Raw genomic sequence first — 14,329 nt, 5'->3', positions numbered from 1 at the left:
GTCTCTCTCTCTCTCTCTCTCTCTCTCTCTCTCTCTCTCTCTCTCTCTCTCTCATTAGGTGGTCTTCAATTGGTAGGAATTCGAACGGGTTAAATACTTTTCTTGCTGTTTTAGCTTCGCTGTCATGACAGGTACCTATAAACAGCAATTGCTTGATTCCAGCTAAGAAAAGTTCCTCTATGTAGATACAATATGACAAATTTAAACAATTGTGGTGGTGGAACAGGAAGCTGTGAATCTGAAAAAGAGAATAAATAAATAAATAGAACAAATAAAATAAAATAAATAAATTTAGAAAATAGATAAATAAAATAAAATAAATTAACATAAAAGTATTTTGTTAATTTAAAAATCGCTTTCATTCAGTGGATAGGAAGGCTCGAGATTTGTTTAAGAGTTAGCAAGTATTTAACTATTCTTACGCATGTCTGATTTTATTTAAACACACACCATACCCTTTTATAATGTATTCGAGTATGGATATGACAGCAATCATTGTCGTTTCTTTTTTGGGAGCCAACCACTTTTAGACAAGGAAAAACTGAAGTGTGATAACAGTTACAGTTACGCCATACTTGTGTTAGCATAAATGTGTTGAAAAATATTCATATGGACAGTTAATTCAATAACTAGGCTTATACCTGCCGAAAGATATTCTTATGTTTCCGCCTTCAATATTGATCGCATAAATCTCGTATATACGAAAGAGCTATAGTTAATATAATTGCCTAAAGCATACATCAAACCCAATAATGTGCATTAATGAGACTAACAAGGGCAGATAAATTTTTTTTTTTTTCTAGGATTACCTACAGTGGCACATGGTGGCAACGTGACTACGCACGACTAGAAAATACCCGGGGTTGGGGGTGTGGTGGAGAGAGAGAGAGAGAGAGAGAGGACTTCCCGTAGATAACAATATAAGGATTAGACCAGTTTCGGTTTATCCTTTTCCACTTTCGTCGTAGTTCAGTAAAATTAGACATTTATTGAAATAAATTCATTTGTAATCAGCTAATTAATAGTTGATTTGAATTTTATGAAAATTAGGGTGTCTAGCCAAGCAATTGGGCACTTTAGGCCATTTAACATTCAAAATAGTGAAAAGTGAAGGAATAATTAGAGAGGATGGGTAGCAAGAATGAGGTCAAATAAAAAGCTAAAAAGTGGTTACGTCTGGAGGTAGAGGGGACGCTGCAAACACCACTTAGTAATGCGTACAGTATACCACGTAAAATGCACTGACGGTTCATATACTTATAAATGCTCACAAAAAGTACACCCATTTCGAAACAATTACAGTCAAAAGCAAAAGATTAAGCCACTGGATTACTTATTGTTGCATGGAGATCATAAAGATAAATAACTGATTAAAAAATTCATTGTTGTTAGTACAGCAGTGGTGAAACATTAAGGTCACTTACTCAAGAAACATTAAGGTCCCTTACTCAAGAAACATTAAGGTCCCTTACTCAAGAAACATTAAGGTCACTTATTTAAGTGCCTTGTGATTTTAGACAAGGCCGAGACTTTCTGAACGAAAAGAGGTCGGTTGTTTAAAATGTAAAAAAATTGTTATCTCTGCTCGGGAGAGAGAGAGAGAGAGACTGTCTTATCGGGTGCGATATAACTGCAAAATACCGGATTTGACATTTTATCAACTATTTAAATTATCTTTTTACTGATAAAGTGAACCGTGAGGAGATTTGAACGTTAGACAGCTAAATGAAACGCACATGGGTGACTCACTTCTTATTTCTACATGTGATTTGCTACTTCGCCCCGCCTCCCCCCCGCCCCCAGACACACACACGCACATATATATATATATATATATATATATATATATATATATATACTATATATATATATGACTGGTAAAAGTGTTCTGTAACAACAGAATTCCATCTAATAAAAGGAGCCCATAAAAACACCAAACCTGTAGAGAGAAAATTACTATATTTCAGAGACTGCTGTCTCTCTCTTTCAGGTAATATGAATGAGAAAAGTTTACAGAAAAGGTGGTATTTATACCAAGAGATTCGTCCACAAGTAAGCCAATTTAGGTCACCCCCGCTGATAATCTTCCTTAATCTTCTTAAGCGTTGGTTGAATGAACACTGCGTCGACGATGTCCGATGTCCAATTCCCTTTTGAGATGTTTCATTACCTGCTTCTCTTTTATTAAGGCCGATTCCATCCATTTGACTCTTGTACCGGCAGTTGCTGCTATAAATTACACGTGACATATTCCAGTTTATTCTATGGTTATGTTCATTTATATGGTTGAAAATAGCCGAGTTCTGTTGTCCATTCCTAACTGACCGTTTGTGTTGTATTTCTCTGGGGAAGTGATTTACCTGTAAATCCGATGTAAGATTGGTCACAGTCCTGGCATGGGATCTCATATACCCCTGAGTCTTTGGGCGATGTCTTTTGGTTGGACGTTAATCAGGGATTTGGCTAAGGTATTTGGGTAGGTAAATGCAAAAGGGTGGATTTCCAAGGTGTGAGTACTCTCTTAATCGTCTCCAGGTGGGGTTTGAATTTTTATTTTATTGTTGGGTGTGTCTCTGGTGTTGTCTTTAGGGGGTCGGTAGAAAATTACGTTTGCTTTTTGAATTGCTTTCTCAATTATATGGTCAGGATACTTTAAAGATGAAAGTTGCTTGCGAATTAGTTCAAATTCTTTTTCCAGGAAATCTGGGGAACAAATTCGTAAGGCTCTTAAGAACAGGTTGCTAGCTAGACCTATCTTGATAGTATTGTCATGATAGCTAAAGTAGTGAATATATGAAAGTGAGAACGTTGGTTTTCTGTATATGGTAAATTTGTATTCTGTCGTGTCTCTGATTATTTAAAACATCAAGAAAAGGAATTTTGTTGTCTGTTTCCCATTCAAACTTTAAATTTGATGCTGGGCACTAATGCGTTTAATTTTGAGAGGAATTCATTAAAATTACCCCAGTATTATCCCAAAATGTTAGTATGTCATCCACGTATCTCATCCACAGCATGTTTAGTTTTTGGTTTTATTGCATTTATTACTGTAGTTTCAAAGTATTCCATGTACAGATTGGCTAAAATAGGACTTAAAGGACTACCCATACTACACCCGAATATTTGCTTGTAGAATGATTCCCCGAATGAAAATACGTTATTAGATGCACATAATTCAACTAACTTTATTATTTTGTCAAGTGCCAAAGGGAAATGATCTGAATAGGGGGATAATTTTTCCCTTAAAAACTGAAGAACGTCCTGTACTGGTACTTTTGTGAATAGGGAGTCTACGTCAAGGCTTAAAAGTTTTATGTTGTGAAGTGGTATATGTGCTTCTCTGAATTTGTGACAAAAGTCTTCCGAATGTTTGATGTCACTACGGACCACGTATACAGGTATCTGATTTCATTCTGTTCCGACATTGCTGCCTATAATAGCGTGACTCATTCCAACAGACTTTTACGTAAGTTAAATAACCTAATAGATAATAGCGCATGGAATAATTTCTTGAACAAACAAGCACAAAGTTTTGAAACTTATCCAACACCCCCCACCCCCCTTACTGTAAATCAATCAAATTTAGTTTTAAATTTAGGCTTATCCTTTGCCCTTATGCCAGACCGCAAAAACAACCTAGACTTCATAGTGGCTTTTGATAAATTCATATCTGACAAAAACTACAGCCGTGAAGAGATATGTTTAAAAGGAGTGTTACTAAATGCTTTAACTGACCTTCATAAGAAATATCCTGTTCCCCGCAGATTCATGATAGCCATCCACTCGCTAAAAAAGTTAGATGTTATAATAAGTAGATACCGACAAAGACGGCAAAATTGTAATAATGGACAAAGACTTCTACCTCGACAAAATCAACCAGCTCCTTAGCGACACAAATACTTACGAAAAAACTGACGAAAAATCCCCTCCAGAACGTTCCCACAGAATTTTTTCGGAAAGTAAGATTAATTGGCCCAAAGGAAAAAGAAAAAGGGTAGTATTGAACTATTAGAGAAATTTAAAGTAATTAATCCTAAATTACCCTACTTTTTTATGGTCTTCCCAAAACTCACAAAGACAATCTTCCATTCAGACCCATCGTTTCATGCGCCGGAGCTTTCAATTACAAAATTTCTAAATGGTTAGCTGGCCTCCTTTTTTCTCCATTTTTTTTTAGGCACTTTTTGTTTTTCTCCCAGTTCACATCAAACATTCGGAAGACTTTTGTCACAAATCAGAGAAGCACATATACCACTTCACAACATAAAACTTTTAAGCCCTTGACGTAGACTCCCTATTCACAAAAGTACCAGTACAGGACGTTCTTCAGTTTTTAAGGGAAAAATTATCCCCCTATTCAGATCATTTCCCTTTGGCACTTGACAAAATAATAAAGTTAGTTGAATTATGTGCATCTAATAACGTATTTTCATTCGGGGAATCATTCTACAAGCAAAAATTCGGGTGTAGTATGGGTAGTACTTTAAGTCCTATTTTAGCCAATCTGTACATGGAATACTTTGAAACTACAGTAATAAATGCAATAAAACCAAAAACATGCTGTGGATGAGATACGTGGATGACATACTAACATTTTGGGATAATAAGTGGGGTAATTTTAATGAATTCCTCTCAAAATTAAACGCATTAGTGCCCAGCATCAAATTTAAAGTTGAATGGGAAAGAACAGACAACAAAATTCCTTTTCTTGATGTTTTAATAATCAGAGACACGACAGAATACAAATTTTACCATATACAGAAAACCAACGTTCTCACTTTCATATATTCCACTACTTTTAGCTATCATGACAATACTATCAAGATAGGTCTAGCTAGCAACCTGTTCTTAAGAGCCTTACGAATTTGTTCCCCAGATTTCCTGGAAAAAGAAAAAGAATTTGAACTAATTCGCAAGCAACTTTCATCTTTTAAAGTATCCTGACCATATAATTGAGAAGCAATTCAAAAGCAAACGTAATTTTCTACCGACCCCCTAAAGACAAGACCAGAGACACACCCAACAATAAAATAAAAACTCCCCACCTGGAGACGATTAAGAGAGTAACTCACACCCTTGGGAAATCCAACCCTTTTGCATTTACCTACCCAAATACCTTAGCCAAATCCCTGATTAACGTCCAACAAAAGACATCGCCCAAAGACTCAGGGGTTATATGAGCATCCCATGCCGAGGACTGTGACCAATCTTACATCGGATGTACAGGTAAATCACTTCCCAGAGATTAATACAACACAAACGGTCAGTTAGGTATGGACAACAGAACTCGGCTATTTTCAACCATATAAATGACATAACCATAGAATAAACTGGAATATGTCACATGTAATTTATAGCAGCAACTGCCGGTACAAGAGTCAAATGATGGAATCGGCCTTAATAAAAAAGAAGCAGGTAATGAAACATCTCAAAAGGGAATTGGACATCGGACATCGTCGACGCAGTGTTCATTCAACCAACGCTTAAGAAGATTAAAGGAAGATTATCAGCGGGGTGACCTAAATTGGCTTACTTGTGGACGAATCTCTTGGTATAAATACCACCTTTTCTGTAAACTTTTCTCATTCATATACCTGAAAGAGAGACAGCAGTCTCTGAAATATAGTACTTTTCTCTCTACATTTTGGTGTTTTTATGGGCTCCTTTTATTAGATATATTATATAATATTATAGATATATATATCTATATATATATTATATCTATATAGATATAAATAGATATATATATATATATATATATATAGAATATATAGATATATACTATATATGTGTGTGTGTGTGTGTGTGTGTATGTACTGACATAAATGCATCTCTGTATATATATATATATATATATATATATATATATATATATATATATATATATTTACATATATATATATATATATATATATATATATATATATATATATATATATATATCATTCGAGCTACAAATGTCCTTTAATATCTAATTTGCTCTACCTTGGAATTGATATATTTTCATATATGTACCGAAGGGGAATTTTTAGTTGATAATAATTTCGATCCCCTCATTCATATAGCAGAAATGTCGAATTCACTATACCCTGAGAATAACTTACACCCAAAGAACATTTTATACTTCCTAACCTGGCCAAGATTCGAATCGTACGCTTTTTGGAGCCGAGATGGAAATGACAGTGGCTTAACCCACTCAGCCATAAAGAAGTGATGGCCGAGTCGATTAAGTCAGTGCCACTTTAGACCCATTCCCTCAAAAAGTATGATGTTGGAATATTGGTTGAGGCAACACCACTTAATAGTAGTTCCCTTAAGGCATAAATAAGTTATCTCCAACGCATAATGAACTCATTATAACCGGTTTTTAATTGCATTTTAATATTTGTAAGCATGAAACGATGTACACATTCTCTTTACTCACTTGTCTAACGTAGTACATAAATGGTTTCTTAAGTCGACGAGTCACTTAATCTATAAAAATAGTCTTAAAATCCGGTATTGTTCAGTTATGTCGTTCAGATAAGGCGGCCAATTTTGGTCTCATTCGAGATGTTTAACCTTACGATAATAGCCAATTGCCAACTTTTCCATATTAAATCTGAAACTCATAAATTATCTATCGTCTTTTTATTGTGACTTTGATGTTTTTTTTATATATTATATATATATATATATATATATATATATATATATATATATATATAGTGCGTGAGTGCGTTGGAAAACTTATTTCATATGAGATATAATAGGATAGGAAAGGCTGAATAAACAAGTGATAATAATCGGTGTATACGCAGGTTTGGGAATACTACTTGTGGAAGTTGTAAGGAGATAAAAGGAAAACAACTTGTAACATGATAGGTTACGTGGTTACAATGTAATTAATTGATTGAAGGAAGGAATGAGCGAAAAATTTAATAATCTTTCCACGGTATAATAGTAAAGAGATGGATCAGAATCAGACTTATGGACCCATAACGTCACTTAGTTATAAAAAGATTTCCTAGGAAATTTAAGGTAGCAATGCCGTTTAGACAAAGAAGGAAGTATTCAGAATATTTGTTACAAAACAGTTATGTGCGAAGTTTGAAAGTATGGGACAGAGGTGTATGTGACATAAATAGGTCTAGAAAACCCTTAACCAATGAAGCTCCATGAGTTATAAAACCGTATCTGTTGTAATATTTATGTACTGATAATAATCTTAATCAATTTTAATTCACCAATAGTCGGAATATTTATTATAAGGAGTATTAGGTCACATCGAGCGTAAATTCAGTCTCGCGTACCAATCGAAGCATTTGATATATAACTGCTATGAATTTATGTCAAAATCGACAGCAAAAGTTATCTATGCGAAATAAGTCAAAATAATGTCTTGTAACATTAACTCTACTCCGTGTTTATGAGAATAGTTCAGAATAGTGCTAATAATCAATAGAAAAACTAAATTAGCTCATATTTATAGTAGATTTTTAAACATATGCTAGGATGACAGATGAATTACTAACATTTTTCTGTTACTTTTGTAGAGAATGATCTATTTTTGATGAGAACAATATTATTAAAGTCTAAAAGACACTATATTAAAAGATTCTGAAGCTGACCGATTAGTGTGTCGTGTTCTAGGAGTAGTGTGTGTTTGTGATTTTGATACTGTGTTTTAGTGCAATTTAATAACTTTACCAGACATAAAATATTGCTGGAATGAGACAGACGTCAGTGATTTCAAGGTAGGCTGGATGCCAATTTTGAAAAGTTAATTCATTATCTAATTTACTAAACAGATCGGCCTAACTTAGGCCCTGCTTTAGGCCCAGGATTAATTTGGCACTACTCTCGGCCGGACCAGCCCATGGCATTTGCAATAACCTCTTCAAAATCGTAATAAAAACACATAAACACATACAGGTTATTCATATCCTTTAGCTCAGCATTAATTGGAGGTTAACAGAGACCTAGTCACAAACATCTCCCGTGTCGCGAGTATGGACTACCTATACTCGGTTTTTTCCATCTGTCCATCCGCCTGTGGTGTTTGCGTATGGTAACACTGCGTTCCGGTCTTTAGATAGTTACATTCAGCTTACATTCAACAATAATAACAATATCCTATTTCGAATATTAACGGTGTAATTCGCATACAGTAAATTATTAAAACACTTTTCAGTTGCAAATGTACACCCAGATATCCTTTTACTACTTACCTTAAACTTACACATAGCGTAACTATTTTAAGCCCGGGACACAGTGTTACCATACGAAAACACCACGGGCGGATGGACAGAAAAAAAAAAAAAAGATTATAGTCCCTATTAATCCTGCGTAGGCGTAGGCCTATTTTATCTTGACAAGGTTCACCAAGGATTGGTCGGCTACCAAGTAGAGTCTGACTCAGAGGCCTAGGCTATTCAAACCACAAAACTATGCTTTTAGAATATCCAAGCTTACATTTAGGCCTATGATTATAAATTGGTTAAAGTAAATTAGTAATAAAAATTTATATATTTTAGTAATGGGAGTAGGTTGGATAGCTTATCATAGGTTTAACCGAGGCAATGCAGAGGTAGGCGTACGACAGGAAGATCGTTGCTAAGTTGATACAGGGTAAAATACCGAATGGCCCGCTTTACCAAAGCGCGACCACCTTCCCGAAAATCGGAAATTAGCCTAGCCTATGGCCTTAATTTGTGACTTGGGAGAAAAACTTAACTTCGAGAGGAAAGTAGAGGTCTCGATGTGTTGCTTCGACGGACGCTGGCTCTTGACTAATGTCTATCCTGGGTTACAGGACGTGTTCAAGTACTTTTTCGGGAAGGTGGTCGCGCTACGGTAAAATAACATTCGGTATTTTACCCTATTGTTTAGTGTACGGCTTAGAAGTATGGTAATCCGTAATTCGATTATGATGTAGCCTAACAGCCTCTTTATTTTATTGAATGTAAAAATGATAGGGTTTCAAGTAAAACTTGAAACTACTACTGCACCCTGCTACGGTCAATGACCGAACGGTGACATAGCGGCCACCTACCCAATAGAATAGTACTTTAATTCGCTGCCATGAGCATCAGTTAAGAGTTGTGGCTCATCCAGGTAGCACACCGAAACCTCTACGTTCCTCTCGAACTAAGTGTTTTCTCCTAAATTACAAAATAATGGCATAATTCAACCGCTTTTTCAGTAAGTGGCCGTGTTTTGAGAGAGGTGGCCGCTATGTTGCCGGTTGGTCATGTACCCTAGGTTCGGTAATTTCCAGTTGTTCCGACACGGCATACAAACCTTCGGTCCTTTTACAATAGGAAGGTACTAGCGGCAGCTGGATAGGTCGTAAGCTTTCGAACAAGGGGTTCGGTAGTTAACTGCTTGTCCGACAGGCATGCGCGTCGCGCGCGACTGGTAGGTAAACAAATCACTTTTGCTTTCGGCCTGCTGGCGTGTGGACGTGTATCATCGCTCTCTGCCCGCTTCATCGTCGTTTGCTTTCGCATGATTGTGTTTTTCTTTTTCTATGTATCTAGTGAAACTGAATTGTAAGTACAATCATTTCATTGAATTCAATTGTGAATTAAAGGATCTTGGTTCACAACGCCTCCGATTACCCGAGTGCCGGGACTGAAGGGCGTAATTGCGGGAATTCATTTTCCCAGAATGATCCTCGTATTGTGTATGCTCGGTGCCGAGGGCGGGAGCGCTCGCTCCGAGCGTATATTGGGTTGGAAATGTGTAGATGAAAATCGTAAGTAAGTGCTCTTTTCATTTATAATTTTTTGACCTGTATGCCCGTTGCCGAACGAATGCGCTCGGCACGGAAACTTATTCAGTATGAAGTGGAATCGCAAGTACAGTATTCTTTTTCATTTTCATATATTATTTTTTATTGTAGCAATACTCATTTTGGATCAGTTTCCGAGCTTGCCCGGAGATTGATCCTTCCCCCTTTTTAATTTAAATGAAGTGAAATCGCAAGTGCAGTTCTTTTTCATTTTCATTTTTTTATTGAGATTGCATTGTTGACTGGATCAATGTTCCGCTATTCACGGGAATTGATCCTTCCCTTTTATTTGTATGAAGTGAAATCGCAAGCGCAGTAGTCTTTTCATTTTCATATATTGTTGATTGCATCATTTCATTATGGATCAAGGTTTCAGAAACCTTGATCCATAAAGGTAAGGAAATGAAACCTTTCACCCTTGCGCTCGGTTACCGAGGGCGCAAATGCGCTCGATCCGAGCCCTTATTCATTGTGAAGTGAATCGTTTTTGCAAGATGCATTTTCATTTTGTTCCTTATTATTGATTGCATCAATTTTATTTGGTTCAAGTTCCGCTCAGTCAGGGAATTGATCCTTATGCCTTGTATTCGTGCCGATGGCACGATTGCTCTAGGGCTCTTATTTTGTTGTTGGGTACATGGGGACTGTGCGGGGGTGGGGAACGAGACCCCCCCCGCTCAGTTCCCACAGATGACTCTTCCCCTTGGGGGGGGGGAGGTTATCGGCGTTCTTCTCCTCGCCCGATCCGTCGAGCGCGGGGGAGGGCGCTCGGTGCCCGATGTACAATTGTATTAGGGTCTTTCCACTCGTTCGGGAGGGATCAAACCCCCGCACGAGGGATTTCCCCCCCATTAATCGCTACTACTATTATTTCCGCAGGTGCTACTGCACGAGGGTGGACCTTGGTGAGGTCTCAGGCGTCCTTTCCCAATTGCAGAGCGTGCTGGTGTCCAGGGGCTGCGGTTCTATGTCTGTGGGCCTACTGCGGTCACCCATGGAGTGGTGACCACGCAACCAGGTGACGACGTCCCTCCTACCTGGTGTACTCGCCTCACGTGGTAACAGTCTTGCCTACAGCCGCTGTGAAGTGCCGTTCGCCGTACCGAGAGGGGGGCGTGCCGCCGCCGCTCGTGGTTGCCGCGCTGCAGCGACCACACTTCCGCTGCCCTAGAACTCGCCCCTGGACCTGCCGCCGGTACCAGGATGTTGCTGGCTGCTGCTCCACTTCCTGTGTTTCCGGTGCTGCCTGCCGTACCTGCCGATTCTGGGCTGACTGTCCATGCAGTTGCTGCGCTGGCTGGCCCTGCCGTTGCTGCGCTGGCTGTTCCTGCCGTTGCTGCGCTGGCTGTCCCTACCGATGAGTGCTGGCCGTGCTGCTGTTCCTGGATGCCCCATACCTGCTGATGTCGTCCCTGTTCGTGTGGTGGTACTACCCCAGACTTTGGTCTGTCTGTACAGGTGCGTCCGGGCCCTGTGGCTTCGGCTCAGCAGCCCCGGCTCCGCCCTGGATAGCAGATCTTACGTCTGTCCTGAGGAAGCTGACGAAGAAGAGGAGGAAGGTGTCGTGGTCGTCGTCTTCATCTTCTTCATCGTCGTCGGCCGCCGCCTCTTCCCTTCGACTTCTAAGGCTTTACAGCGAGGAAGAAGAAGGTCGCCTCCTCCCTCCTAAGAAGTCTCCCTCGGGAGCTTCTCGGGACCCGTCTCACCCTCGGTGGGACGGGAGGGTTCCTTCCGCTGGTCCTCCTGCTCCTTCGGGAGCGGGGCCCGGGTGGTTTTTTTCTCTTCTTCCGCAAGGAAGAAGACTACGGGGACCAAGAGGTGGGGTACCGGCTAACACCGGTACTTCCTCGCCTGGTGTCAGTGGTTCTGCCACTGCATCAGGGTCCAGTCTCGGCCTCTCGTTGTTCGCGGGAGGTACCGAGTGTACGGTCGCCTACCAGCGACCGTGCAGGCCAGGAACCAGACCTCTGAGTCCGCTCAGCGTCAGGTTCACGGCACGGGGCGGAAGACTGGTGACAGCCGCTCATGCGACTCTCACCAGACCAGCTCTCACTCTCGCGGTGAACAGCTGGCTACCCGGGGACGTGACGGTCCACGACCGACCACGGGCTGAGGCTGGAAGAGGTCCTCCCGTTCGCCGGTGCCAGCCACGGCTGGAACCAGCGACGTGACGTGCCGTGAGGACAAGCACCGGTCTCACTGCGACAGTGGAGCCTGCAGGTCGCCTGACCGTCGCTCTCACAGAGAGCGATCGGGAACGGCAACCAGCACCAGCTCTTCTGACACTCGAGATCGGGGCCGCTGTGCTCAGTCCAGCCGTTCTCCACAGCGAGACGGTTCGACCAGGCCTGCAGCTCGATCGTCACCGCGGGTTGACGATCGCCTGCAGCCCTCCAAGCCTGCTGGTTTTCTGCCAGCGGAGCGACGGAGGGAGCGTCAGGTCTGCCTCTCCCGTACCTTCAACCTCCTCGGGTTACACCGGGAGGAGCGAGGTATTGAGGAGTGATCGTGAGGGGTGCGCCCCTCATGATCCCACCACGACGCCCTACGTGCCAGGCACGGTTCTTGGACCGACCAGGACGTATGCGCAAGTGGATGGGGAAGACCGAGAGGGCTGTCGCTGTTCCCCCTTCTTAGGAGGAAGGTTCTCGGAATGCTCTTGTTCGAAGGGCTTAACGTCCCACTCTGCAAGATGCTGTGACTTCCGAGATCCAGAGGAACTTTGCCGAGGTTACGGCGCTGATTCGTCAGCACAATGACCTCGGGGAAGGATCGCCGCTCCCACCAGCAGAAGCCAATCGTACTCGGCTCGAGTCGTTTTGGGGCCCGAGAGGGAACCCAAATCGACGGTGGGTCGGCCGCGATCGGAGCTTGCCGACTGTGTTGAAACCAGGTAGTCTCTCGTCTCCGGACAAGAAGGCTCTCTCAGTTCTGGACGGTCGAACAAGCTACTTCACCTCCTCTACTGCGACAGAGGCGTTTATACGTGTCTTCGGACACCGTATTTAAATATCCCTTCGGTCCTCCTGAGGTTTTCGACCTCGACGTAGGACTGGAATGAGTCGGAGCGGTATCGGCTCTCTACTGTCAGGTGTCGATCAACCCCACCCAGACGACGTTCACAGTGGCGGCAGACACTTACCTACAGATGAGTTCGTAACCCTCCTCGGGAAAACGGTTTTCTCCTGACGATACGTTTTCCAGGCTCTGAGAGGCCATCGCCGTAAGGCGATGGCTGCTCCTTTTCTTCTCCAACTGCTAGATCTCGATTTCTACGGGAATCGAGAGGACCACCAGCCGATATCATCTGACGAATTCGGTGGGGGGTTTCGCAGAGTGCTTAGAATTCTAACGGAATTTTTCTAGCGGCCACTCAGAGTGTTTTCGCGTTTTTTACGATACCTCCAAACACTCAGGCGAGACCACGGTCCAAAGTGAGCGAGAGTCCCCGATAATTGTTACACGATAAATCGGGAACTCGCTTTATGCTCGAAATTCTGTAATTTCTAGCATTTGGAAGAAGACTGCGCTGAAAGAAGAGTATCACAGTAGGCGCTTAACCTGGAATAGAGAAGAACGGACGGGAACTTCCAGTTTGGCTTGAACTATCGTCTTCGGTATTCTGTTCACCATTGAAGCTTTCCTTTGGGAAAGACTTCTCCTTCACTCTCTTGACTAGAGAACGAAGGCGGTCGAATCTCCAATCCTTATTCTCATTCCTCGAGGGGAAAAGAATTTAGGATGGAGGTCGTGGTCAGAACCTACAAATATACTAACGTATATTACCCTCGCGACATGATTCTTTAACAGTTGAATTGTCCGTGGGGTAGGCGCATACCGTAGTTAAACTCTACGGTTTGTGACCGAGACGAATTGTATCTTAATTGAACTGCAACTCGGGGTTGCCTGCAACCTCCCAGCAGTTATCAGTTTCGATTTTAGATACTTGGTATTGTCATGACAACACCAAATCATGCTTTTGTATTTACCGAAATCCGTTTCGGTTAAATATAATTGCTCGAGCGTATTCTTTATGCTCGATGGTTCTAGCCGAACGCATTCCTTCGTGGAATAATGGATTACCTGGCAAACTCAGGATGACGAGTCACCGAGAGCTACTGCGTATTGAACTGCCTGATAGCGGCTCAGTATCAGCTAGGTCTCGGAGATGCACGGTCGGTTACGTCTCTCTCTCCCCCTGGTTGGATTGACTACCGAACCGTATCTCTGCCCAACAATCATGGACTTAGGTCTCTGATTAACGGGGATTCTCGCAATAATGAAGGACCATCTACTGCTGTGACGCTCGATTTCATCGCCTTCGACATTGCGAGAATTTTCAACAGAGATATCTCTTGGACTCTTTCATCTTTCTGTTTTACCGCACGGTAAACAAAGAAGTCTGTACTAGTCAACCGCTGCATCGCACTGCGATAATGCGAATGATTTTTGCAGACATCTGAGTTTGTCTTCAAAATATCTCGTATTCGTAGGTGTGCAATTTCATTGCTCGACCCCGAATTAACAGATATGTCAGAAGACATCGCCTACTCT

At 41.5% G+C, this 14,329-nt stretch overlaps 1 long non-coding RNA gene across 1 annotated transcript in view; it reads left to right on the top strand.

The window, feature by feature from the left end:
- Positions 1 to 7,629: 7,629 nt before the first annotated feature.
- LOC135203801 (uncharacterized) overlaps positions 7,630 to 14,329 on the top strand; it is a 1,058,044-nt gene continuing 1,051,344 nt past the window's right edge. The window contains exon 1 of the long non-coding RNA XR_010312032.1: positions 7,630 to 7,736. This is a non-coding gene — a long non-coding RNA (uncharacterized LOC135203801). The remainder of the gene's footprint in view (positions 7,737 to 14,329) is intronic.

Source organism: Macrobrachium nipponense, chromosome 24 (assembly GCF_015104395.2).
Source record: "Macrobrachium nipponense isolate FS-2020 chromosome 24, ASM1510439v2, whole genome shotgun sequence".
Taxonomy (NCBI): Eukaryota; Metazoa; Arthropoda; class Malacostraca; order Decapoda; family Palaemonidae; genus Macrobrachium; species Macrobrachium nipponense.
The sequence above is the reverse complement of the archived record's forward strand: the minus strand, read 5'-3'. Positions and strand labels throughout refer to the sequence as shown.